At 43.3% G+C, this 23,853-nt stretch overlaps 1 non-coding gene and 1 pseudogene across 1 annotated transcript; both read left to right on the top strand.

Moving 5' to 3' along the window:
- Positions 1 to 699: 699 nt before the first annotated feature.
- The window catches only part of LOC144698070 (uncharacterized), a 106,494-nt pseudogene continuing 83,340 nt past the window's right edge, over positions 700 to 23,853 (top strand).
- On the top strand, positions 19,534 to 19,628 carry trnai-uau (transfer RNA isoleucine (anticodon UAU)). Its single transcript has 2 exons — positions 19,534 to 19,571; positions 19,593 to 19,628. It is a non-coding gene; the product is annotated as a tRNA-Ile (tRNA).

The following is a 23,853-nucleotide window of genomic DNA, read 5'->3' as shown; positions in this document are numbered from 1 at the left end:
CAACCAAACCAGTAATGTCATTTTAGAGTCGACAGCTGTTCTCTCCACTATCAAGTACACGGCAATTTTTTGCGTCAGCTGCAAATTTCCCAATCATGCCTCCCACGTTTAAGTCTAAGTGATTAATATATATAATAAACAGCAAGGGCCCAGCACTGAGCGCTTTGGAAAAGCACTGGGAACCGTTTCCCTTTCGCAGAAACATCCATTGACCATCACCCTTTGTTTCCTGTCGTGAGACAAATTTGGATCCGACCTGTCACCTTCCCCCGTATATCCTGAGATCTCACTTTCCTGACCTTTGGGGAATGGAACTAATTGGACAGACCTTTAAAAGAGCCGACACAAGGCACGATAGGTTTAAGGCCTTTATCAATGATTTTCTGTCTTTCTTACAGTTTATTTTTCTGTATTTATGTATCTTCTTGTTGCAGTATCATTTCGGTACCTCCTCTGTCTTTTATTGGGCCCAAATAAAATGTGATAATTACATAGTTTACCTGGTGGGCTAATCCTGCCGTCTGAAAGTGCCTGCACGTGTAATGCTGATTATTGTCAGGTATCTTTCAAGAGTCTATTTATAAATTTCAAGTGAATGTCACTGGATCGAACTCTGATCAGAAAATCACCAACTCCTGAATCTCTGTGGCACTGAATTTTGCCCCGGGGAAATTTTGCTATTTGACCTTTTCAGTCACGATGCGAATCAAGAAGAAGATTGAAAATGTCGGTTTCTTTGAGCTGTCAGATTCGGCCCGTGTGCCGCTGTGCAACTCCAAAACTGCAGGAAAAGCTGTGAAGGAACAGATCCGTTTCTGTTCCTCTGACAGGTGCGTCAGTGTCAGCTCAGATATCAGAAACCTCTGCAGTCTCCATGTGCTCACTGTCTCCCCCTGGGTATAGCCATTCTTAGTCAGCAGGAGTCAGTCACAAGGGCCTTTGTCATGATATCTCTATGACTTTCTTAACACACAATTCCCTCCCCCACTCATCATTGCATAGGAGCCTGCACTATCCCCAAAACACCATTGTTTCCTTCCGGTTTGCTTTACAATTACATTCGGATGTTCTTTGCTCATCTATCTGGCTCAATGCAAGAGTACAAGCGGTAAAAACGGCCTCTGTCATTCATACATTGCAGGCGGCCTCTGTGATCATTATTATACCAGGCTCCAATCTGCCCGGGCCATGTAATCGCCACTTGTTTCATCAATCTAAATGGAAGAGTTTTGTTTTAGTGAACGCGCACGTCAAACGTGTGATTGTGTCGCAGGAACCCCTGCCTGGCTGGATAGGGACACTGTGCAGGATTGTTCTGTCTGCTATATTACCTCACCGATTCTGAGTATAAGAAAATATTGGGCAAAAGGACGTAAAGGCAATTAAACTTGAATTTACACTGACACCTGGAGAATCCACCCAGGTCATAGGGTCCAGTCTCTTTCTTTCATTCATTCACGGCATGCGGGCTTCGCTGGCTGGGCCAGCATTTATTGCCCATCCCATATTTCCCTTGAGAAGGTGGTGGTGAGCTGCCTTCTTGAACCACTGCAGCCCATATGGTGTCGGTACACCCGCAGTGTTGTTAGGGAGAGAGTTGTAGGATTTTAACTGGAGGGAGACTTGAACCCAAATATTTTGACCCAGGAGTGAGAGTGCAGCCAAATATTCAACACGGACATGATCTGTTCACAGTTCATATCGCAAACCTTATTCCATTCAGAGTTCAATGGTCCTTGATTCTGTTATTCGGCAAACCATTTGCAATGTTTTCGGAATGACGGGCACTAATGTATGACACCCTAACTTCGGTTTTGATGCACTAGAGACCGATGGTGCTCTCAGCACACTGGATTCAGTGATGTGTTCAATAATACACTGCAACCTGCGGCTGATAGTATTGGATCGAACACTGTCCTCGTTACACTAAAATTAAACAATGTCTTTGCTGTAATCACACTGGACTCTGAGTCCATTCTTAGTGCATTGCCTCCTATTTCGGTAATTATTACACTCCACTCCCGCCACTGTTCTAGCCAGAAAATAACCTGCTTCTCGATCCAATTGAATACACTGCTGTTATTATGGGAACATTGTTCCCATCTATTTTCAACAATGACATGTTTCTAACATTGATGAATTTGACAGTCCTCAATTAGTGAGACATTGGTACCTATTTCGGATATCATTGTGCAAAGTATTGTATCCATTATCATTAAACAAAGACATGCTTCTTCTATCTTTACACCGGGTCCTGTCTCTGTTATTACCGGACTAGATTATCTCTCTTTCCATTACAACAGGTTCTATCTTTGTTATTGCTGCACTAGCCCATATGTCTGTTGATAATACATCGACCCTGCATCTGTTTATGCTACAAAGGGTCTGACTCTTTACATGGAGCATACAGCATAGGAGCAGAATATGCAGTGCAAAAAGGATTAGTGCAGTTGTAGTGGAAAGAGTGGAGGTAACACTCAAAGGTTGCAGAAACAAAAGAGTGAAAATTCCATGGAGATCAAGCAATGTTTCAACTCTTTCCATCCCTAGGAGAAATAAATCATAGAATTACAGTTGCATTAACCTCACAACAAGTACAGTTTCAATTTGTCCACATTGCTTCCACAAATGATCACAGACTCATGGTATAGACAGGAGCTTCTGTAAGATGCTGATGTGATCATTTGCCAATAAACTGCCCTTATTCTCGAGGTGATGTAATCCACATTCCACCTGATCACCTGAGACAGATAACTCTAGCTGGGAAAGGACATAGGCAGTCTGAAATCACTTTATAAACAACAGCACACAGCAGAATGGTTATTAACAAGTAGTTACAATATTAAACGATCTTCAGTTGAAATACATGAATTGTTCTTTTTGGGGTGTTAACACATTCACTGAAGTTACAGAAAGACCGTGAGGTGTGTGTGTGTGTGTGAGGGAGAGAGAGATAGAGAGAGAGAGACGAACAGACAAACAGGCGGACAGTGAGTTATGCGCTGCATCAGATAGAGGGGCGAGAGAGAGATTGGTGATTGGCACCTTCATCTCAGTAACGAAATGGCCAGTATGCCATGATTTTCTACGCAATGGTACAGAGTAGAAAATGAGACCAATATTTTTTTTCTGCATTAAAAGATCGGCAGCCACAATTTGAATAAGAGAACATGAAATGCCAAAAAAATGGTGGCGGTAAATTATTTATCTTTGAGGAATTACAGTGCAAGTGTGAAGAATGATTCTCTTCATGAAAACATACAGAACAGGTGGCATATGATCAGTGATACTGTCGACTGTAATGAAACTGAATATCAGGCGCTGCATTGAATGGGCCGCCGATCTCATGCCGCCCATCTTTGGCCAAGGTCAGGGACCATTTTCTAGCTCATTACCTTTATTTATATTATCTCTCTATTTCACATAGACACAGCCTAGCGCAGTAATAACTCAGATTGGATCAAGCTTAATTTAAGCTAAGACATGGTCTACTGAAGTAGTAATAGAGATCGGGACTAGTGCAATATAAACAGAAAAGGGGTCTAGTTTAGCATTAAAAAGGCAGGGTCTAGTGCAGTAATAACTGCAACTGCATCTTCTGTAGCCTGTGAGACATGGTCTAGTAGAGTACAAACAGAGATAGGGCTAATGCAATATAAGCAGAGACATGTAGTAATGCTGCAACAACTAAAACAAAGTTTAGTGCTGTATATAGGGACCATTACTCCAGCGCAGTAAGAACTGGGACTATGCCGTATGTAATACAAAATGAGACATGGTTTACTTCCAGAACAACTGAGATGGGGCCAAACACTGATATAACTGAGGCAGGAACTGGTGTAATATTATGATAGGATCTATTTGGATATAAACCGAGACAGGGTCAGGTGCAGTAATACTGAGACAGGGAGGAGTGCACAAATTATTGCTACAACATCTTCAATAATATAAAAGGAAACTGGGTCAAGTTCAATAATTACTGAGACAAGGTCCAGCGTATTAGTAACAGACGTGGCCTTATGTAATATAATCACAGGCATGGTCTGCACTGCATACAAAAAGACAGGGTCTATTTCAATATAAACACATGCAAGGAAACGTCCAGTGGAATGTCAGCAGAGAGATGACCTAGATTGACATGAAAAAAGAGATGATCTAGTGTAACGTAAACAGAAATGTGATCTCGTGTATTATAAAGTGCAGCAGTGCTGGGTGCAGGAATAGATGAGGCAGTAGCGTGTGTAATTTAAACAGATACATGGACTGACGGAATAATAAAGGAGACAGAATCTAGTGTAAGGAAACTGACACAGGGTCTAGTGCAGTTTTACTTGATAAAGGACCTTGTGCAATATAAATTAATATAAGACCTAGTGCAATCACTCCTAACCACGTACCTAGATTAATATCAATAGAAACATGGACAAGTGCAACAATGAGAGAGACATGGTATAGTACAATAGTAACAGAGAAAGGACATTGTGTGATATAAACAGAGAAATTGATATGCGCAGCATTAACTGTGAATTTTTCAAGTTTAGTATAAACGTGGCAGAGCAAAAAGTGAGACACAGCCTCGTGTGATGCAAACATGAGCATTTTCTGGTTTAGTATTAAAAGAGACAGGGCCAAGTTCAGTAACAACTGAGACATGACCTAATGCCATGTTAGCCGAGAGATGATTCTGTGCAGTCATAACTGAGAGAAGGTTTGATATAATAGAAAGAGGGCCCGGACCCGGTATATCAACAGAGATTGGGCTGAGTAAGGAAACAAATAAACATGACTTGCGGTAAAATGATCAGAAATATGAACCTGTGATATGATCAGAGACGGAGCCTAGTTTAATTTGAACAGAGATAAAGCCCATTCCGGTAACAATTGACACAATGACTGTTTAATGTAAAGCAACCTCGGCTTCACTGCCATCTGCTGGACAAACGCTGCTATAGTCAATGCCGTGTAAATGCCAATTTCAGTTCATGCTTGTGATATAAATCATTGAATCATGGAATGCTTGCAGCACAGAAGGAGGCCTGTAAAGCTTAGGAGATTTTGAGATATAAAACCATTTTAGTTAATATATCTACGTTCCGAATTCTTGATTTATATTAATGGAGTATTTAATTGTGCCTGATCTAAAAAGTTCCCAATAAGTGGTATTTATGGATCAAGTAGAATTTATGAAGCAATATTTTCAGGAACAGAGTTCCAAAGACTCACGACCCAGAGCGAGAAAGAAAAATCGCCTCATCTACGTTTTAAAGGAGCAGCGCCTTATGTTTAAACAGTGATCCCTGGTTCCAGATTCTCCCATAAGACAAAACATCCTCTGCACACCCTCGCTGTCAAGGACCCCCAGAATCTTACATGTTTCAACCAAGTCGCCTGTTATTCTTCTAAACTCCAGCCTAGCCTGTCTAATCTTTCCTCATAAAACAATCCGCCCACTCCAGGTATGAGTCTGGTAAACTTTCTCTGAACTGACTCTAACGCATTTACATCCTTCCTTAAATAAGGTGACCAAAACTGCACACAGTACTCCAGATGTGGTCTCACTAGTGCTTTGTGTAACCGAAGCATAGCATTCCTACTTTTTAATTTAATTCCACTTTCAATAAATGATAACTTTCTATTTACTAATTACTTGCTGTACCTGCATACTAATTACTTGCTGTACCTGCATACTACACTACCCTTTTGTGATTCACACACTAAGACATCCTGGTCACTGAATCTCAGAGCACTGCAATCTCTCACCATTTAGATAATATGTTTCTCTTTTATTCTTCCTGCCAAAATGGACAATTTCAAATTTCTAATATTATTCTCCGTTAGCCAGACCTTTGCCCACTCACTTTACCTATCTATGTCTTTTTGTAGCCTCCTTATGTCCTCTTCACAACTTACTTTCCTACCTATCTTTGTGTCATCAGCAAATTTGGCAACCATCTCTTCCATCCCTTCATGCAACTCATTTATGTAAATTGTAAAGAGATGAGGTCCAAGCATTGAGTCCTTTGGCACATTACTCGTTACACCTTGCCAACCTGAAAATTCCATTTATTCCTGTTAGCCAGCCAATCTTCTATCCATACAATATGTTACCCTATATACCATGGGCTTTTGTCTTCCGTAATAATCTTTGATGTGGCACTTTATCAAATGCCTTCTGCCAGCCTTACTGCAGTATATCCATCGTTTCCCATTTATCCACAGGCCATGTTACTTGCTCAAAATCATGCTGGCTCTCCATGATTACCTTGAACTTATCAAAGTTATCTGCTACAGCTCTTTTTCACAGTAGCTTCTAACTTTTTCCCCATAACAGATGTCAAGCTAACTGGCCTGCAGTTTCCCGCTTTCTGTCTCCTTCCCTTTTCTATCCCAAACTAAAGGGACCTCCGCTGAATCTAGTGAGCTTGGAAAAACATTAAACCAATGCATCAACTATCTCACTAGCCACCTCTTTTCAGACCCCAGAATGAAGTCCATCAGGACCCGGACAGTTGTCAGCCCGCAGCTCCAACTATTTACTCAGTACCACTTCTCTGGTTATTGTAATTTTCCTGACTTCCTCCCTACCTTCCATTTCCTGATTTGCAGCTGCCTCTGGAATGTTAATTGTATCCTCTATAGTAACTACTGATGCAAAGTACCTGTTCGATTCATCTGCCATTTCCGTGGTTTCCATTATCAATTCTTCAGACTCACTTTCTCTGGTGCGAACGCTCACTTTGATAACTCGTTTCTTTCTAAAAAAAAAAAAATCATGGAAGCTCTTACCATCTGTTTTTATATTTGTGGCTAACTTTCTTTCGTATTCTATTTTATTCCCCTCCTTATTAAACTTTTAGTCATCTGAAGCTGTTCCATCTCTTCTGCTCAATCTACTGGCATTCCACCTATCATTGCACAATCATATATTTGTTTTCTTTAAGTTTAGTACTCTCGTTCACCTTTCTAGTTAACCACGGATGGTGTGTTGTCCCCTGGACCTTATTTTTTTACTCGCTGGAATATATCTATCCTGTGTATCTTGATATATCCCCTAAAATGTTTACCATTACTTCTCAATGAACCTTTCCCTTAACTTAATTTGCCAATTCACTTCAGTTAGTTCTGCTTTCATGCCCTCATAATTGCCCTCATTCAGTCTTAAAAACATCGTCTCGGACCCACTCCGTTCTCCCTCAAACAGAATGTAAAATTCAATCATACGATGGTCACTACTACCGAGGGCCGTCTTCACTATGAGGTCATTAATTAAACCTATCTCATTGCACAATACCAGGTCTGGTATAGCCTGCTCTCTAGTTTCCTCGAAAACTAAGAAACAATCCCGGAAGCATTCAATCAGCTCCTCATCTGGGCTACCTTTGCCCATCTGACATTTCCCATCCATACGTAGTTTAAAAGCTCCCATGATTATGGTTGTGCCTTTCTGACAAGTTCCCATTATTTCTTCCTTCGTGCTACCGTGTGGTTACTATTAGGAGGCCTGCACACGACTCCTACAAGCGATTTCTTTACTTTACCATTTTTCATCTCTATCCAAACCGTTTCCGTGTCCTGGTTTCATGAGCTTGGGTCATCCCTCTCTATTCTGCTAAGCCATCATTAACTAGCAGAGCCACCCCTCCACCAGTTCTTCTCTTCATGTCCTTCCAAAATGCCCTTTGATATTCAAGTCCCAATCCATGACCTCCTGCAGCCATGCCTGCAATTGCTATCAAATCGTACTTCTTTATTTGTGGATGTGCTGTTATTTGGAATGAATCAAAATTAACCTCTTTCATTGGCTTGGAGTGAGGCTCATTTGGTGTCACTTCATCTCTGTATCTAAAGCCATGAACACTGAAGACAAATCTGCATCTCTTATTCGCTTGGCCTCCGGATGTATATTCAATTGTGAGCAAATAACACACCATTGTAAATACAGAGCTATTGCAAACAATGTTATATCTTTTTATCAATAATACAACTTATCGTCTATAGCCACGTCAACACTTGGTTTAGCACCATACCAGAGATACGATACATTAATAGTAAATGTTAATAACACTTCCTACAGTTATGTCAAGACAAAGGCTGCCCGCAAATACAGATATTCTGTTCTACGGATATGGTTAATCAATTGAACCAAGTCATAGATCGTTTAGTTTTAAGATGAGGTGTCATGTTAAGCTAAAGCTGCTGAATTCACCTTTTTTGTTTATCCCTTTGAAACTGACAAATAATCCCTCAATTGCACAATTCAAACAAAACAAATATAATTCATCGAACCTAGGCTTCTCGGTACCTTAAAGTAATTAAGGCAATAACACCGGTTCCTGCTCCCAGCCTAAAATCTATATAGCCTCAGTAGCAGAAACTCAAACTGAGCTGTAATGATAACATTAATATTATTTCATTTCAACATAAAACCCTATAATATTCCATTCGTTCTTACTGTTCTTGTACTGTAAAGGATTAATTCATCTCCTGCCACCCTCTGTCTGCTCCCCGTAGGCAAGATGTTTCCCTCCTTTTCATATCATTATCCAATTCCATTTTGAATGACTCGATTATCAGGGCCTCCACCACATCCTCAGGTAGTACATTCAAGGTCCTATCCACTCGCTGCATGAGCAAAAGTGTTTCCTCGTGACGCTAATGCTTATTTTCCCAATTACCTTAAATCTGTGCCCCTTGGTTCTCGATCCTTCCACCAATTGGACCGTTTTCTACTTTCTACTTTGCCCAGACACATCAAGATTTTGAATACATCTATAAATTCTGCCTCAACCTTTTCTTCTCTATGGAAAACACTCCCAATTCCTCTAATCTACCAGTTTAACTGAAGGTCCCCATCCCTGGAACCATTCTCGTGAATCTTTCCTGCTCTCTCACTGATACGTTCACACTTTTCCTAAAGTGTGGTGCCCAGAACTGGACGCAAATGCTCATGTTGAGACTTTAACGGTGTTCGAAAAACTCTTTGCTTTTCAACACTGTGCCCCAATTTATAAAGCCTCAGATACCATATGCTTTATTAACCAGCCTGTCAGCACTAACAACAGAGACAGGGCATCGTGTTATATAAACAGAACATGGGCTTGTGCAGCATTAACTGTGACCTCCTCTAGCTTCATATAAACATGGCAGGGTCAACTCAAGTAATAACTGAGGGAAAGCCTCGTGTAATGCAAACAGGCACGTGTTCAAGTTTAGTACAAAGCATTAACAATTGGGAGATGAAGTTTTGTCATATAAGCTGTGACATGGTTCCGTGCAGTAATAACTGAGAGTGTCTCACAGAACAGAAAGAGGGCCTAGGTTGAGTATGCTATCAGCAGAGATTGGGCCGAAAACAGAAATAAGTGAGACATAGCCTCCTCTAATATAATCAATGACACGACCTAGTGTTATTTAAACTGGCACAGGGTCTAGTTTGATATGAGTGGAGACAGGGCCAATGCAGCAACCATTGAGAAATGCCTGCCTCGTGCAATTTGAGCAATCACGGTTTCGGTTCCATCCGCTGGACAAACCTTGCTATTGCAGATGATGTGGAAATGCTGATTTAATTTACTGTTTCTGAAGAATTGAAGAATTCTTACAGAAAAGAAGGAGGCAATTTTTCTGGCCCGTGCTAACCCTCTAAAGGAGCAATTGACATAGTTCCACTCTTTTCCCCCTAGTCTAGCATTTTTTCCTTTTCCGAAAATGATGCAATTTATTTTTGAAAGCATCATTTGAATCTGCCTCCACCACACACTCAGCCTGTCCACTCCAAATCCTAACCACTCACTGCGCGAAAAAAAGCTTATTTTTAAATGTCGCCGTTGCTTCTTTTCCTGATTATCTTAAATCTGTGCCCACTTGTTCTCGAACCTTCCACCATCGGGAACACTTTCTCCCTGCCTACTCTGTCCGGACCGTCATGATTCAGGATACCTTTCAAAAACCTCCTTTCAAATAAGGAATGGCAAGAGAAGAGAACGCTAATATATTTGTGTTGTGGATACAAAATAATAACATATATGGTGTGTGAAAATGAGATCCAGTGAGGGCATCACAACTGATGCTAGGCGGTCTGTAATTGCGGTAAATATGTACTTTTGTTTCATCTTCTATGAAAGAGGGAACAGTTAACATATACATTTGATCCGCAAATGAGACCATTGGACTTTCAGTGGTAAATTGCTACATTTATCACATTATTACCAGCATGTTTGATGAAGAGCTGTGTAAATTCAGCTGAATCAACCCACGGTCCAGATACGATGCATCCGAGGCTTTTTATGGAAATAAGCTGGAAACTAGCAGGTTCTCAGTCATAAAGCTATGAAAAATTATTGAATTCCACATAGACGCCTGGCGAGCAGATAAAATAAATGCATCGTTTATTGTACTCTGGTAAAATGTTCGCAAAAGTGAGTCAGGAAACTACAGACCATGAGTTACCCCTCGTAAACCCATATGAACGGAAAGCTTATGGGGCTTGTGGAGAGAAGGAGAACCTTTCATTGTAGCCAGTAAGTGTCCATGAAGGAAAGGACCTGCTTATCTAGCTGACTGGTCACACTGAACGTGAGCAAACCTAGCTTCATAGGGGCAAGATCGATAGTGGATGTAATGCATTTGGATTCCTGCAGGCTTTCTAAACAGTTCCTCTGGAAAGGATGGGATCGTGGAAGAGATATAGCCACAATAAGAGGGGGAAATGCAAGGGAATCGGAATTAGTTGATTGATAGATTCCAGATTGTAATGATACACGGATTGTATTCGGACAGGAAGAATATTAACTGTGAGATCCCACATTGTTCTGCTTCATTCCTCATTAGTTTAAGATGATAATAAATGAAGCCAGAAGATCAATGCTTACAGCTGCAGTGGGAGGGAAAGGCTAATAAAGATCATAGGTGCACATCTGATCAGGGGAAGCTATGGGCGGATTTAAATGCTTGAAAAATAAGCAGAAAGGCAATGGATAGCATTCCTCGGAGAGGAATTCAAAATTTGTCACATGGAGGTAAGGAATTAAGGAAGGAAATATCACATATGGAAAAAAATAACCTGTATGGAAAAAGAAAAAAAACTGTGGTTTCTGACTGACAAGAGTTGATTTTCTTTCAACAATGAGCAAAGCAAATGAGGCCCTGGGACGGACACTGATTCCCTCTCTCCACGTTTCCTGACGCCTTCCCCCGCATAGTGCCAGCCTTGCCGCCTTCCAACCTGCCTCTAATGGACCTGGAAAGTTCAGGTTAATATTCCACTGGGTGTTCGATCTATGGAGCAGACTCTCGAAAGCAGGGAAGCCGTTAACATTGATTCTTACAGGAACACAAGAATAGGAGCAGGAGTCGGCGGAATGGCCGTCGAGCTGCTCTGTCATTCAGAACTTGTGCTTCAACTCCATGTTTCCACCCTTTTCCCATATCCCTTAAATCCCCGAGACACTGTAACTCTGCCTATCCCGAACATAAGTGGATGGAGAATCCAGAGCTCTCTGTGGTAAAGAGTTCCAAAGATTCACAGCCCTTTGAGTGAAGTAATTTCTCCTCATCTCAGACCAAAATGTTCGGCCCCTTATCCTGAGACCGTTCCCAGTGTTTTAGATTCTCTGACCAGGCTGTAAATATGTGAAAATAAATTCTCTCCCATATATTGTTTCTGTTTGATATGTACAATTACCCCCCTAGGACCAAGAACGTGAGAAATGGAGAACATTATCTTGGAGACATAGGTGGTAAAAAAGCTTTAGCAAGATCCAATGTGTCGGGTTGAACATTCACAATGTATTGCAGAGGAATTACAGAGCACAGCTAAGTTTAACTACACCCATTCTGAATGAGATTAAAGTCTGATAACTGTTCCAAATGTACACATTGCAGCCTGAAATAACTCCCAACAACCAGCTCCAGCCAATACCTCCAATGGGGAATGATGAGAGAGTTCATGTACAGGGTCAGGTGGTAAAAGAGCGAACTCTGCTGCAAACTTCAATCCCACAAAGTATTGTTCCATATTCACAATTCATCAATATGTTTTCAAATGCAACCATGCAGTAACTGAACTTCTCTGAGGCTGGCAAACAGCACCGCCTGTAGTGGCGGTGAGGTGCCAGCAGAGGGTGGGGTTGTATCACTTTAATCACAAAACAATGAAACGGGTTTGAGACGAGGATTTGACCCTTTTAATTCATTCATGCGGTACTTTGCCACTGAATAAGACCATTTATCTAAAATTCATCAGCTGGAATACTTGCATCATGTGTTATAAATGCATCGTCAGCATCTGGGGGTTACCATTGACCAGAAATTAAACTGGGCTAGCCATACTGTGGCCACAAGAGCAGGATAGAGAGGCTGGGAATTGTGCAACGATTAACTCACCTCCTGACACCCCAAAGCCCGTCCACCATCTAAAGGCACAAGTCAGTACTGTGATGGAGTACTCTCCTCTTGCTTGGATGAGTGCAGCTCCTAAACACAAACACAAGAAGCTTGACACCAAAGCATCCGACTTGATTGTCACCTCATCCACAAACATTCACTCCCTCCACCACCGACGCACAGTAGCAGCAGTGTGTACCATCTATAAGATGCACTGCAGGAATTCACCAAGGCTCCTTCGGCAACACCTTCCAAACCCATGACCACTACCATCTAGAAGGACAAGGGGCGCAGACAAATGGGAACACCACCACCTGGAAGTTCCCCTCCAAGTAAGTCACCATGCTGAAGTGGAAATATATCGCCGTTGCTTCACTGTCGCTGGGTCAAAATCCTGAACTCCCTCCCTAACAGCACTGTGGGTGTACCTACGCCACATGGACTGCAGCGGCTCAAGAAGGAAGCTCACCACCACCTTCTCAGGACAACTAAGGATGGGCAATAAATGCTGGCGCAGCCAGTGATGCCCACATCCTGTGAAATGAATTAAACATGCCAAAGTACCAATAAATCGACAACTGTCCCAGGTTTAAGCCAGTTGTCAATATCACTGCAGTAGCATCCCTGTTAGCAAGTTAATGCTGTTCCATGTACGAGTCACTGATATGGGACTGCAGTGTGATTAACCAGCAACCTGAGAGCCTGGTCACTCCCTGCTCACTACATGAATATCAGGATCGCAGCTCCTGATGATTGACTATTACGGGGGGGGGTGGTGGGGGGCTCAGGTGTCTAGGACAGACTGAGGGGGATGGGAGGTTAGCCTGACAGATCTCAACCCCCTTGAGAATGAACTCTTTCTCACCCGTGTTCCCCTCTTTCAGTGAGACGGGCCGATTCCTGGTGAATAGGACAATCTGAAGACCAGTGAGCCTAGATTTATCCTGAACGAATGTGTCTGCCATCTTATTGTCTTCGAATTCGTCACCACTCACTTGTGCTTGAACTTGTCCTTGGACGACTGCTGGTGAAATGCAGAATGGAACGTCTCCTGCCCCATCGGCATCCGGCCGCCAATATAAACTGTCCTCGGTCAAATACTGCTAACAGCCGAGCATTTGCCAAGCACCATACACTCTCTCCTGAATGCATACAAGGCTCATACTTGTCACCAGGTCAGTTCATATTTTTTTTAAGTTTCTTAAATCGCTGCCCTCCATTTGTCCCTTTGTTCTATTTTTGGTCAAGTTGACCAATTGAAACGACCTGAATGGCGATGGTCTGTTCTGAATGACCGTGTCCATCCTTTCTGATATTGCTCACGTGCTCTCTCGCTCTCACTGCCTGAACCTGTTCCCACATTTCCCATTACTGTTGGGCTCATCCTGGGGCACTGTATCCATTTGCGAGACATGAGATTTTGGAATTTTTTAAATGTTTTAATCGTTTCTAAATATTAAAGATTTTCATTGAAATGTACCCACCATGTGTTTTGTCTTTAGATCCTGAAATGTTTTACTCAGCGCAATGTGAGTGTGAAATAATCTGTCAGGCCCTTAAATGATCACTTTAACATTAGGTATTCTACCGAGGATGATGTCCGGATTGAAGCTCCACCCTAGGCCCAATAGGGCTGTGCAGTACTGAGCACTGCACTCTAGCAGGTGTCCCATTTTATTTTGTTTTTATATTTATGGCATGTGGGCATCACTGGCAAGGCCAACATTTTCCGTCCACTCCTAATTTCCATTGAACTGAGTGGCCTGCTGGGGGCAAATTTCAGGGGCATTTAAGAGTCAGCCACATTTGCGGTGGGTCTGGCGTCACATGTAGGCCAGTCTGGGTAAGGACAACAGGTTTCCTTCCCGAAAGGACACTAGTGAACCAGATGGGTTTTTACAACAATCGTTGAGTTTCATCATCGCCACTATTGAGACGAGCTTCATTTTCTAGACTTGGTGAACTTAAATTCTACGAACTGCTGTAGTGGGATTTGAACCAATGGGCATTCGGTTGGCTCTCTGGATTTCTAGTCCCGTCAGGTTACCACTAATCCCCCATCTCCCCCAGGTGGAATTCAGAGGTGTTTGAATTCAGAACCATGAGACAGGGTAAATTTTTATTTGTTTGCAGGATGTGGGCTTCACTGGCTGGGCCAACATTTATTACCCATCCCTAATTGCCCTTGAAGGTGGTGATGACCTACTGCCTTGAACCAAGGTCAGGATTTGCTGTCCACCCCTAATTGTGAGCGTCATGTCAGGGGACAGTTAAGTGTCAACCACACTTGCTCTGGGTCTGGAGTCATATGTAGGCCAGGTGAGGATGGCAGGTTTTTTTCACTAAAGGACAAATGAAACCAATCCATGTTGTGTAGATACACCCACAATGCTGTTGGGTAGTTCCTGGGTTTTGACCCAGCGACAGTGAAGGAACGGTTATATATTTCTAACTCAGGATGATGAGTGACTTGGAGGGGAACTTCCAGGAGGTGGTGTTCCCTTGTGTCTGCTGCCCTTGTCCTACTAGATGGCAGTGGCCGTGGGTTTGAAAGGTGCTGCCGAAGGATCCTTGGTGAATTCCTGCAGTGCATCTTGTAAATGGTCCACACTGCTGCTACTGTGCGTCGGTGGTGTAGGGAGTGAGTGTTTGTGGATGTGGTGTCGATCAACCGGCTGCTTTGTCCTCGGTCGTGTCAAGATTATTGAGTGCAGTGGAAGCTGCACTCACGCAGGTAAGTGGGGAGTATTCCATCACACTCCTGACTTGTGCCTTGTAGATTGTGGGCAGACTTTAGGCAGTCAGGAGGTGGGTTACTCGCCACAGGATTCACAGCCTCTGACCTGCTCTTGTAGAAATGGTATTTATGTCGATAGTCCAGTTCAGTTTATGGTCAAGGGTAACCGCCAGGATGTTGATAGTCGGGCATTCAGTGACAGTAATCCCATTGAATGTCAAGGGATGGTTAGGTCCTCTCTTGTTGGACAGGGTCATTTCCTGACACTTGTGTGGTGTGATTGTGACTATCCACTTGTCAGCCCAAGCCTGGATATTATCCAGGTCTTGCTGCATTTGGACATGGACTGCTTCAGTGTCTGAGGAGTCACGAATGGTGCTGAACATTGTGCAATCATCATCGAACATTCCCACTTCTGACCTTATGATGGAAGGAAGGTCATTGATGAAGTAGCTGAAGATGGTTAGGCCAAGGACTCTGCCCTGAGGAACTCCTGCAGTGAAGTCCTGGAGCTGAGTTGACTGACCACCAACAACTAAAGCCATCTCCCTTTGTGCTAGGTATGACTCCATCCAGCGGAGAGTTTTCCCCCTGATTCCCATTGACTCCAGTTTTGCTAGGGCTCCTTGATATCAAGGGCAGTCACACGCACTTCATCTCGAGAGTTCAGCTCTTCTGTCCATGTTTGAACTAAGATTGTAATGAGGTCAGGAGCTGAGTGTCCCTGGCAGAACCCAAACTGGGCGACAGTGAGCAGATTATTACTAAAGTGCTGCTTGATAGCACTGATGACCCCTCACTGATGATCGAGAGCAGGCTGATGGGGTGGCAATTGGCTGGGTTCGATTTGTCCTGCTTTTTGCACACTGGGCAAAATTTCCACATAGCCGGGTAGATGCCAGCGTACTAGATCTACTGAAAGAGCTTGGCTAGGGGTGCGGCAAGCTCTGGAGCTCAAGCCTTCATTACTATAGCTGGAATATTGTCAGGGCCCATACCTTTTACAGTAACCATTGCCTCTTGGGTGAGGAATGGCAGCGGAATGGTGAGGTGGGGACATGAACGTTTTGACACAGCAAGTGGTAATGACCTGGAGCTCGCTGCTCACCAGGGTGATCCAAGTGGAAATGATTGATTTCTGAATGAAACTGGGCCCTTGAGGCAAGGCAGCTCTCTGGGCAATAGTAGCTGCATGGGAATGAATGGGGCTGCTCTGTGGGAGCTGGCATTGACAGTGGGCTGAATGGCCTGCAGGTGGGACATAAAGGACTGACTCCAGGTGGGAAGAGGAGGGTGTGTCGAAGGTTTAAAAATGAACTGATTCTCTGCTGTACTAACTTGGCCTAACACTCGTGCCTCTCTCTGAAGTCAGGAACGATCATTTTCCCTTGTGAGGGGCCATCGTGTTCGATGTTGGGGATCGGCGAGACCCTAATGTAAGATTTGGAGTGACTCTGACTTAGAGTCAAAGTCAACAGGGCTGAGCGACATTGAATGTCGGATATCACTGATTTATTGTACCTAACATTTAGCATGTTGAGGGTAGATAGTGTCCTCATGGTAATGTTGGAATTGATTCATACAGCCTGGAATTATAAAGCTAGTCTCCATAATGGTGACCAGGACAATTGTAACTAACCACAACTTTTAAAAAAACCATCAGGTTCACTAATGTCCCTTTAGGGAAGGAAATCTGCCGTCCTTACCCGGTCTGGCCTACACGTGACTCCACACCCACAGCAATGTGGTTGACTTTTAAATGCCCCCTGAAATGGCCGAGAAAGACATTCAGTTCCAGGGTAGTTAAGGATAAGCAGCAAATGCTGGCTCTGCCAGCGACGCCCAGGTCCCGAGAAAGAATGAAGATAAGGGAAGTGCTCCCTGGCAATTGACCTTAAACAGCCTCGCTCCAATTTAAATTCAATTAAAAAGCCTGAAGCTCGCCTCAGTCATGGTGACCATGAAGCTATCGCACATTGTTGTAAAAACCCATCTGGTTCACTAATGTCCCTTTAGGGAAGGAAATCTGCCGTCCTTAACCGGTCTGCCCAACATGTGACTCCAGACCCACCGCTAATGTGGTTTACTCTTTTAATTGCCCCCTGAAATGACCCAGCAAGACACTCAGTCCTCAAGCGCGATTAGGGAGGGGCGTTATATGTCGGCCCAGCCGGCTCCGCTCCAATCCCGTGATCGAGTAACGCGAACAATAATAATAGATAATGAAAAATCTATAATCGCTGGCTTTGCAGAATTGACCAGAAACAGTTCGGTATGAGTGAGGCAGAGCGGTTGGAAAGCTCCCCAGCTTCTCAATCCACATGGACAGCGGCGGTTCAAGGAGACGGTCCACCATCACCTTCCTAAGGGATGGCCAATACATGGGTGGCCTCGTCAGCGATGCCAAACTCCTGTGAAAGAGGAACATAAGATGAAAAGCGGAGAAAACTGAGACCCGTTTTACCTGGGACTGCGACAGCGGCGAGGGCGGTGTAGTATATGGCATAGAACGGGCCCCTTGGTGGAAAGTGCATCTTCTGAGAGGAGTAGCGGCGAGAAGCACCCAAACTCTGTTCGGCTATTGAAGTGGGCATTATTATACCTCAGATTTAAACCCCCCCCCCCGCCCACCCCACCCCCAGAGACACAATTAAGGATCCTAGAATGTGCTTGTCTAACTTTGAACAAAGAAGTGAGGTTGAGTCACCCATTTATATTAATTACGGCCATTGAACAAACACATACAAGCGCAGCCCCTTGGACTGGAGTTTCCGATGCAGGAGAATGATCTCGGCTGATTCCCACAGAATGCTAGAAGGAAATGTCGAACACTTATCCTGAGGTCTGTCCGATCACATTGGAAGCCGCCCGTGATTCCTAGAATATTTTCAGGGCATAAATTCAAAACACTGATAATCTCCCAAAAGGTCATTAATCTATGGAATTCTCCCCCCATTACTGAAAATAAACCTACTATTCTAAAACATATGAAGTATGGCATTAGGCACCTAGAACACAAAGTTACTGTTAGATCTAAGTGTCAGGTGCATGTTCAATATTAGATCGGTATATCAGGTAGACATTTATTCATGGCCTCAAGTTAAAGTTAAAGGTGGCTGCTGGACCGGACTGTCAGGTACAGGTTCAACTGTAGATCTTGATATAAGTTACAAGGTCATTGTTGGACTGGAGTGTCGGGTACAAGAGCAGTAATACACCACATTTCAATCACATGGTCACCGTTTGACGGTGACATCACTTGGACCGGTTCATCAAATGGCAAAGTCATTGTTAGCACAGGGCACCATTTCCATGGACACCAATATTCCATGGTTATCAATTGCAAGGTTATTGTTAAACCGGAGTGTCACTTACAAGGGCAGATTTAATGTTAAACTAGATTATCAGCTCAATAATCACTGACAGTCCATGGGTCTTAGTTACAAGGTAGCTGTTAGAGCTGACAACAGTTTAAAATTATCAATCTATTACCAATTTTGAAGTTTCCTTTTTGATCATTAGATAATCAACACCCTTTCATCCTTTCAGACTATGACTGCTCCTGTCCATCCTGTGACACTTGTGCTATCTTCATCCCCTGAGAAATGATTTGAAAGGCTAAATTTGCTGGTATCATTTTATCTCAGTAATAATCAGAACTCCGGAATCGAAACTGTTCATTCCTGATCAGTGCTGTTATCCTGCAGGATTCCATAAGTCTGTTCTTTGTCACAGTGTAAGGTGCTGTATTCAGTTAATATTCAACAACAAACACGAATTACTGATTTCTGGCGGCTCGGAGGTTAAATGCGTTTGGTAGTGTTTCTGCCCCATTTTGTGCGCCTGTTGGGCGATTATGACAACCAGGACACTACAGGAACCCCGCGCAGCGGGTTAGCCAGAGGGGCTTGTATAGAATTTCAAACTGTGTCGTCATGCTGCAGTTCTGGATTATGCTGTGCAGAAATAGGATTGGGCTGGGATATTTAGGAATCCTGTAGAGAAATTGATCGAGCAATGGAATCGTAAAAGTTCACAGCTCATTAGGACCCATCGTGCCCTCGCCAGCTTTTTACAAAGAGCTGCCCAGTTAGTCCCAATATCTTTCTCTTTCTTCATAACCCAGCAGCTTTTCCATTTCAAATATTTGTCCAATTCCCTTTTGAATGTTAAGAAAAACAATATTGAAAAAGGTGCAGGAGCTCCGGCAGTGTCCATGCTCAGTGTGTGAAAACTAACAAAGTTTCCCTGACCTATTGTCGGCATTTTATTTTATTCAAAATATATTGCAGTTCATATAATATCATTAACATTTATTGAGATCACATTGACAAATCGACCATCAAGGAATCATGTCTGACCCCAGTGATCTGTGAAAAATGTAACCAGATCAAATGCAGCCACTAGCGGGCGCTCCAGTGGCGCAATCGGTTAGCGCGCGGTACTTATAGAGCAGTGCGATCAGTGGGCTATGCCGAGGTTGTGAGTTCGAGCCTCACCTGGAGCAGAGATTTTACTGGAGCTACTACATGTGGGACCACATTTGGATCCGAGATTCTTGAATTAATGACACGGTTTTCAGCCGGCAGCATTGCAATGACAGAGCACAAGCGCACCCCTGACCCCCGTACTGGTTTATTAAATTCTGTTACACAGAGGTGTTGTACAGAAAGATCAACAGCGACTCATTTACCATCTCTTGCATGCTTGTAACTTGTTCTATTTGACTAAAAACGTCAAGAAAATCATGATTAAAGTGTTGCACTTCCACCACTGATCACACAAGATAACACCCGGCTGGAAGTGGTTAGTTAATCCTGCTCCCCAGGTTCCACGGTGACAGACAGTCTGCTCCTTGATGCAGTTCCTGATACACGCACGGGGAAAGCAGATATCACCTGGCTCATGAACCGTACATGGATTAATGTCAAGCTGACCATTGGGGCCAAGCTGATGGTGTATTAGGTCTGTGTCCTCAGTACCTTGTCTGGCTGTGAAACAAGGAGGACTTACACCTATCAAGGAAAGAAACTCCGCGACTTCCATCTGTGCTGTGTGCGGTGGTTATTGGGTATCTTCTGGCGGGACACAGTCAGGAAGCGGCAGTCCTCACAAAGACAGAGCTCCCAAGTCTGTTAGGCTCAGCAAACAGTTGGATTGCTCGGGCCCGTTTACAGGATGGAAGGTGGTCACATAGCTAAGGGCCAGGCGGCCAGTAAGAGGCCCAAAGCTCCGCTTGTATGACACTCACACGCATGATATGGAGGCCCTAATTCGCGATTATCATACATGAATTTCACTGGATGACGACAGAGGAAGATGACGATACTTCCTGTGGACTGTTGTGCATCACCATGATGTCCATTGGCTACAGCGGCTTGGCAACAGACGCCAAGACTGGAAACAACAACCCAGAACATCACTTGTAGCTTCACGTGAGACACTTGTGACAGAAACTGCCCCTCAAGGATTGAGCCCAGCCATCAGAAACTGTGCAGCACCTGGAGACAACCCATCTGAATAGATTCGTTTGTTGCATGTCCATCATCTTTCATGAATGGAAGGATGACGAAGATCATTGTGAAATTCACTTGCAAACAATATGACGTGTCTCACACACAAACACACACTCACATACACATACACACACACACACACAGGCAAACACACACAGACGTACATGCGCACACATAAACAGACACACACCAATACATACATACAGACAAACACACACACAGGCACACACACACATACAAAGACACAGACGTACATAGGTGCACACAGACATACATGCATACATGCACAAAGACACACACACACACACAAACACACGCACATACGCATAAACGCACACAGAAATGCACGCTCATTCACAGACAGAGAAGCACACAAAGACACACACACACACAGGAGCACAACCTCAAGGACAAATACAAAAACACACACACAGACACATAAACACATACAAAAACACACACAACACAGACACACACATATACACACAAAGACACAAACCACACACACTGACACATGCCGACACACACAGGCACACTCTCACATATGCAAAAATACACACACACAAACGCACAGACGCAAACAATGACCACATGTCCGTCCTTGGCCTGCTGCAATGTTGCAGTGAAGCTCAATGCAAACTGGAGAAACAGCACCTCATCTTCCGACTTTACAGCCTTCCGAACTTAACATTGAGTTCAGCAATTTCAGATCACGAACTATCTCCTCCATCCTGACCCCCTTTCCGATCCCCCTTTTTCCAATAATTTATAATTTAAAAAAAATATTTTTCTTTTCCCACCTATTTTTAAATTTATTTCGATCTATTGTTTTATCGCCACCTTTTAGCCCATTTAGATCCCTTCCCCCCACCCCACCCCTACTAGGGCCATCTGTCACTTGCTTGTCCTGCTTGCTACCCTTAATGTCGCCATTAACACATTCCTTAGATAATATCACCACCGTCAACACCCCTTTGTCTTTTTATCTATGACATCTTTGGCAGTCTCTTTTTTGCCTCCACCTATAACAAGCCCCCTATCCAGCTCAACCTGTCCCACCTCCTCTACCAGCTTATATTTCACCTAATTTCTCAATTTCCTTAGTTCTGATGAAGAGTCATACAGACTCGAAACGTTAACTGTATTCCTCTACACAGATGCTGTCAGACCTGCTGAGTTTTTCTAGGTATTTTTGTTTTTGTTTCAGATTTCCAGCATCCGCAGTATTTTGCTTTTATCTGAGAGAGAGAACAATACGTTTCAGTGAGTTAGACACTGTCTCAGGTAGAGAGATGACAGACATTAAGTGAATGTGGTGACAAACGTGCCCATCTTAGCAAAGAAATGGTTGGTACGACATGAATGTCTAAACGAGAACACACAACAGAATATACTGTCAATGAATATTTACATTATTAGACGATCTGTAGTTATAGTTTGATTAAGAGAAAATAAAATAAAATGAAACATTCTGGTGAAGATACATCTTTTATCTTTGTGGAATGACGCAGCATGATTTCTTTTCACACCGACACACAGAACAGGTGATGTCTCATATGTAATTCTGTTGGCTGTAATGAAACTGAATATTAGGAGCTGCGCGGAACAAACAGTCAATGGGAAACCTGTAGTTTTAGGCCAAAGTCAGAGGCCCATTTCTAACTCAACGTTCACCTTATAGAGACATAGAATAGTGTAGTAACAACAGAGATATAGCCTGGTGTGGTAATTACTGAGACAGGGCCTAGTGCAATTTAAGCAGAGACACTACTAGAGAGGCCATCTAATGTTACTTAAGGAAATACATGACCTATTGCACGAATAACAGAGGCGGTGACGAGTGCTATATTAACATAGACTGCTGTAATAGCGGAGACGGGGCTAGTGCAATTGTTAATGATACAGGGCCTGGGTCAACATCAATTGAAATAGGGCAGTTATTACAGGCAGAGGGCAAAGATTAATTGCTTCCTAGAGAGAGTCTAAGTCGTAATAACGGAGACTGCCTCCAGTGTAAGAGAGACAGATCTGATCTCGTGAAGTAAAAACAGGGAAAGGGAGAGTGGAATAGAAGCAGAGACAAAGGTACAAAGACAAAGTCTTTGCAAAGACAGGATCCATTTTAAGTAAAAAGACGGACAATCTCGAGTGTGATACAGGCTGATACAGAGTCCAATGTAAATTGTCCTGAAATACGGTCTAGATGAATATAAGTGCAGACATGATTGAGTGTGTTATAAACAGCGCCGTGACCGAGTGAAACATAAGGCAGTGCCGAGTGCAGTAATAATTGAGACCGGACCTTGTGTAATACGAACCTGCCTAGTGTAGTAATAACACAGACCGGATCCAGTTTAAGAAAACTGATACACGGTCTAGTGCAGCTTCACATAATTCAGGGCTCTTTGTAATATAATCTGACGCAGTGCCTGGTGAATTAAATACCGGCAAATGTACGAGGTCAATAAAAACAGAGACATGAACAAGCCCAGCAATAACAAAGTCATGATAAAGGACAATAACAACAGAAATAGGGAATTGTGTGATATGAATGGAGGCATGTATTGGTGCAGCATTACCTGAGACAGGGTCCAGTTTGATAGACATGTGGCAGGTTCTACTGGAGTAATAGCTGAGACAGAGTTTGTGAAATGCAAATGAAAACATGTTCTAGTTTTCTATAACCAGAGACAAGCTCTTGTGCAGTGCCAACTGGGGCATGGCTTATTGTAACTTTAGCCGAGACCTGCTTCAGTGCAGTCATGACTGAGATAGTGCCAACTGTATTGTGGCCCTAGTCCAGTACATAAACAACTGTGGCTGAGCCAATTACAGAAACAACTGAGAGATGACCTTCTCTAATATGATCAGAGACATGTCCTAGTCTAATAGAAATAGAAACGGCGTCTAATTTAATATGAAACTCTTTCGGGTTATCAACAGTCACAGATTGCAACTCTTTCAAGTACAATCACAGTTCTTGGTTTCCGGGAGTGGGACATGAACCCACAACCCTCTGATTCAAAGGCGAGGGTGCTATGAACTGAGCCACAGCTGACACCTCTCTAAGTTATCATGAACAGAGACAGTGCCAAATGCAGTAATAATTGAGACCGCGTCTGCTTCATGTGATGTGAGCAATCACGGTTTCACTGCCACCCACTGGTCAAACGTTGCTACTGCAGGTGTTGTGAAAATGTCGATTGCATTTCCTAT

Source organism: Cetorhinus maximus, chromosome 23, assembly GCF_964194155.1.
Source record: "Cetorhinus maximus chromosome 23, sCetMax3.hap1.1, whole genome shotgun sequence".
Taxonomy (NCBI): domain Eukaryota; kingdom Metazoa; phylum Chordata; class Chondrichthyes; order Lamniformes; family Cetorhinidae; genus Cetorhinus; species Cetorhinus maximus.
This window is presented reverse-complemented; position numbering and strand designations above follow the sequence as displayed.